The sequence below is a fragment of the Sinocyclocheilus anshuiensis genome, unplaced genomic scaffold, assembly GCF_001515605.1.
Source record: "Sinocyclocheilus anshuiensis isolate Anshui unplaced genomic scaffold, SAMN03320099.WGS_v1.1 scaffold766, whole genome shotgun sequence".
In the NCBI taxonomy this organism is placed as follows: Eukaryota; Metazoa; Chordata; class Actinopteri; order Cypriniformes; family Cyprinidae; genus Sinocyclocheilus; species Sinocyclocheilus anshuiensis.
The window spans coordinates 396369-401783 of record NW_015546060.1 but is presented as its reverse complement, the minus strand read 5'-3'; the positions used below and the strand labels follow the sequence as shown (position 1 = coordinate 401783).

General features: G+C 34.2%; 1 protein-coding gene across 6 annotated transcripts in view; it reads right to left on the bottom strand.

Annotated features, from left to right (window-relative positions):
* Positions 1–5415, bottom strand: part of LOC107699413 (transducin-like enhancer protein 1) — a 38569-nt gene that overhangs the window by 10965 nt on the left and 22189 nt on the right. The window lies entirely within an intron of this gene.

The following is a 5415-nucleotide window of genomic DNA, read 5'->3' as shown; positions in this document are numbered from 1 at the left end:
TTCAGCGGTTTGGCGATCTCCGTCTGCAGAGATATGGAGAGCGAGAGGGATACAGAAGCAGAACGAAAGCAAAAATAGACTTCATTTAACACAAAATTTAAATTTTTGAAATGTTAAATGACATTTTCCCACCCTAATTTGACAATTTTGATAATAATAATAATAATCCATAATAATAATATGCTGAATCTAATGTACAACAACTATTATTCTTAGTATTAGTAGTACTAATACATTTAGTACATTTAGAATAATTATTAATACATTTTCTACTACTACTAAATAATAAAATAAACAAGTATTAGTACTATTAGTACTACTACTAATAAATAAATGTTAGAATAAAATTATTCATAATAATAATTATTATTATAAACTAATGGATAACAACTACTACTACTACTACTAGTAGCTATTAGGCTAGTAGTAGTGCTAATAGCAGATTCACATTCAGAATAATTATTATTAAACTTACTACTACTACTACTACTACCACTAATAATAATAATAATAATAATAATAATAATAATAATTAGAGGTGTAAACCTACAATGGTCTCACGGTTCGGTTCGATTTCATGTCACATGTCATCGATTCAGTTCAATTCGATATGTGACCCTGGACCACAAAACTCAAAGCTGAAGCTTTCCATTTGAAATTGAGTTTTATACATCATATGAAAGCTGAATAAATAAGCTTTCCATTGATGTGTGGTGGTTGTTATGATAGGACAATATTTGGCCGAGATACAACTATTTGAATCTCATTTAAAGTTGTCCAAATGAAGTTCTTAGCAATGCATATTACTAATCAAAAATTAAGTTTTGTTATATTTACAGTAGGAAATTTACTAAATATCTTTACGGAACATGATCTTTACTTAATGCCCTAATGATTTTTGGCATTAGGGCTGGGCAAAAAAATCGAATGCGATTTTCATACGCATCTCGTCAGTAAAGCCGTTTCTGGTGATTAGTAGTAAATCTCCAGCACGTTTTGAACACACGATTTTGTGTAGCTTGTCAGTGATCTACGGCTCTGTGTAGTAAATGCCGCTCCATCTGAAAGCACGTGCTGGAGATTTACTACTAATCACCAGAAGCCCTATTTGGCATAAAAGAAAAATCAATAATTTTGACCCATACAAAGTATTTTTGGCTATTGCTACAAATATACTCCAACGACTTAAGACTGGTTTTGTAGTCCAGGGTCACATATCACAATGCATTGACGATGCACTGCTTACCAGGTTGTTCATAAAAGCCGAAATGTGCCCAGATGTCGGCTTTTAAAGTAGTTGGAGGAGCATTTTTAATTACTCGCACTCGCGTCTCGCCTCCCTCTGCCATTGTATGCTACCGCGACAAAGCACGTATGCAACAAATGACATCAGAAAAGCATCAGTATGTTATAATCGGTTATGGTCTATTACTGAACCGATACCGAATCGTACTTGTCTACATCGCGATTCCGACACCCCTAATAATAATAATAATAATAAATACTATAATAATTTATTATTATTATTATTATTATTATTGTATTTAAATTATTGTTATTAAATTAATTTGATTATTCTTATGCATTTAAACTAATATATAACTACTACTACTACTACTACTACTAATAAATTATTATTATTGCATCTAAGATAATGGATTACTACTACTTTATACTGTATTATGACAGCACTTTTTTAAAACTAAATTTCAATATCGTGATAATACCGTAATAAAAGCATTAGCAATTAATCGCAACATGAAAATTAGATACCGGCATACCCCTACTACTACTAATAATAATAATAAATAAATGATAAACCTAATGACAAAAACAATAATAAAACAATAAATAACAATTAAAATATTATGTTTATTCATTAGTAGCAGTAATACTTATACATTAGTTCACATGCAGCGACAACTACAATTAAGGTATCAAAACATTGCGATGACAGACACTAAACCATCCACTCAGACAGGAAGACACTGTTTGACTTCTATATATCTTCTATTATATCAGTGTGACCAACCAAAATTGTGTATGTTTGTTGAGGGGTGAGTGAATCTGAAACTGCACATAACCTACAACGTTACGAACTTACTAACTTTCACAAACAAATTTTTGGATGTCACAAACAGTGCACATTTTGCCTCGCAAAGCCAAAGAGATTACGAAAAAAGGCCAATTAGAGCCATTTTTCATGCACAAAGCATCAGGTGGCCCATAAACACTCCTTTGGGCACCAGGCTGAGACTACAGTTACAAGACAGTCACAACAGAAATGCTTCAGCAATAGTAAAAAATACAATCCTGTCCAACAAAGCATATCTATCACACAAGACGTTGCAAGGGTGTGTAAACTGCTACCTCCGCTCACACAGCTAGTAAATATTTTAGCCCTCCACATCTGGTTCATGCTAATTGTTGCGCAGTGAGGAGAGGGGATGCCTGAAATATTCATGCCGAGCATCTGCTGCTCTGGTGCAGCCGAGAGGAGTGACGCCTCCCCCTGTGAGCAGGTCACTGGCCTTGCCCTTTGAGCTGCTGTGTCTTTTTAGGCAGTGCTGGGGGTTGCCATGCTAAGACTATTGTAATCATTTACCAACAACCCAAACAAGAGCTCCGCCGAGCTGAGGGCAACCCTCCTCACGGCTGTTTCTTTTGCCAACATGTATAAACTAACATTGTTATTTCACAATTTTTTTTTCTTAAAGGGATAGTTCACTCACAAATTACTGACTTTACTGTTGTACCAAACCCATATGACTATTTCTTCAGCAAAATACTAAAGATGATATTTTGATATTCCATGCAGTTACAATAAATGAGTTTTTGAGCTTCAAAAAGACACAAAAGCTCCATAAAAAAAATAATGAAAATGATTCATATGACTCACGCACTGTTTTCAAAGCCATCTGAAGTCGTACAATAGATTTGTAAGATGAACAGACCAAAATTTAAGTGATTATTCACAGGAAATCTTGCATTCTCGCATTCACCAAAGAAAGTCTCCAGATGAAACATTTTTGATATTAACTAAAACTAATGTCATCATTAAAACGATTACCATCTAAATAATTTATGTTGCTTAAAATAAAGCTGAAATTAAACGAAATATAAATATAAGATGAAATACTTAAATTAGAAATGCTGCCCTGGCAATTAAATGGAAGTACTAAAACAGAAGTAATAAAATTACTACATCTATATATATATATCTATATCTATATATCTATATCTATATCTATATATCTATAAAAGGCAGATAACAAAATTATTAAAATGTAAACTTAAATTAAAAGCGAATTCAAAATATTAATAAATCCTATAATAGTAACTTAAAAAAAAAACACAACACTGTAACAATACATTCTTTCAAAAAAGATCTGTTCAATGAATCCATTTAACCAGCTCCCAAAATGATTCGTTCACAAACCAGACTGATCAGTTCTCAAGTTCAACTCACTGACTTCCCCAGTCATTTCAATTGAAAAAATGGTCCCAATTTGCCTGAATGCTCCCCATTTATAAATAAAGAACTAATTAATTGAATAAATAAAGAAATAATAACAAATAAAAAAGATAAAAACACAAAATTACTAAACTTTAACATTTAAAACAGAAAATTACTTATTCAAAGTATTAATAATAAAATAATAGTATGTCAATGATACAAAAATAATGCATCTGGCATGACTATTTTAATGATACTTTTCTGCATTTTTGCATTCTTTTTAAATTCATTGTAACTGCCTCTAAAAGAGCGACCGTCACATTCTTCAAAATGTCGCTTTGTACTTCAATATATGATTGGGTGACTAAATGGTGACAATATTTACATTTTTGAGTCCACTGAAATGAGGAATAGACCCCCACCCCCATCTCTTCTATATCCATCCATCACAGCCCTCCCCAGGGAAACACAATGATTTCTTGTTAGAGAGCGGCAACTACAAAATGACATCTTCAGAGGAGAGAGTGGGGGGAGAAGGGGAGGGCGAGAAGCAGGGGGCGAAAGAAGAGAAATCGTGAGAAGAAAAAAAAGAAGCTAGTAGAAAGGCACAGTTAAGGAAATTACAGAGTGATGGGAGATGCAGAAAGACGAGGAGGGGGGAGTTACATTAGAGAAGGGAATTCGTGGAGCATGTTAAAAAAGAAGTGCAATTGAAACTGAGGGAGAGAACAGACGCTCCGAGAGCGCTGACCTAATTTAAACTGACCTGACATCTGCACGAGAGAGAGACTGAGCGAGGAAGGTCGGGAAATGCAGATGCAGTAGCAGACACAATTTATGAGGAAGGAGAGTGAGAAAGTCATAGCTAGCTACTTTTAGACAATCGCACACACTCATGTGTGTGTATGTGTGTGTGTGTGTGTGTGAGGGGAAAGGGGGAGTGTGTGCCGCAGACAAGTTATTTGTTGATCTAATTACTTTGTTTGCAGATTAATTTTAAAACAAGTGCCACAGGCCAGACCTAAGAGGATTTCAACTATATAAAACACCCGCAAAAAAGAAATGCCGAACAAGCATCTTTACACCGACTCTTCAGTGTCAGCCCACGTTAAAACCGTTGAGTGTGTTTGCATGCACAGCAAATGACTAGGGATGGGCCACAATGGTCAACTAGTCATCCAACAACTAACTAGCAGTTTAGTGAGGCTGAAGCAACTTTCTTTTCTTCTATTTTGTTAGTGAAGATGCTTTAATTAGCTAAAACTATCTTTGAAAGGTTGTATCTTATCCCATAGAAAGCATGCAATGCTCATTATAAAACACACACAAAAAAAAAAAAAAAGTATTTGCAACGGCATGCAATGCAAAATTTCGATCATTTCTGTCCTTTCTCTAAATAGAATTACATTGTTAAAAAGATCAAAAAGAGAAAATTTTGTCAAAAAGAGAACATTGTCATCATAAACTCATGCTCATGTCGTTCCAAACCTGTATGAGTTTCTTTCTTCTGTTGAACACAAAAGATTATATTTTTTTATATAATGTCGGTAACCAAACAGTCGCCATGGCCTTTGCCCCACTTTATTATGGACTTTAGTCATTTTTCCCCACTGTGAATGTCAATGGCTATCAGCAACTACTGTTTGGTTACCAACATTCTTCAAAGTATCTTCGTTTGTGTTCAACAGAAGAATGAAACATACAGGTTTTGGAACGACATGAGCGTGAGCTTATGATGACAGAATTTTCCGTTTTTGGGTGAACTATCCATTTTGTGCATCCCTACCAATATCCTTACTATGTTTCTGGGCCATAAAACATTTCAGTTGCACTGCTGTCTATGCAGGGTCAGAAAGCTCTCGGATTTCAATTAATTTAATTATTTAATTAATGACAGAATTTTCATTTTTGTTTGAACTATTACTTTACCTTTTGACTTCATCATCATTGGTGCAAAA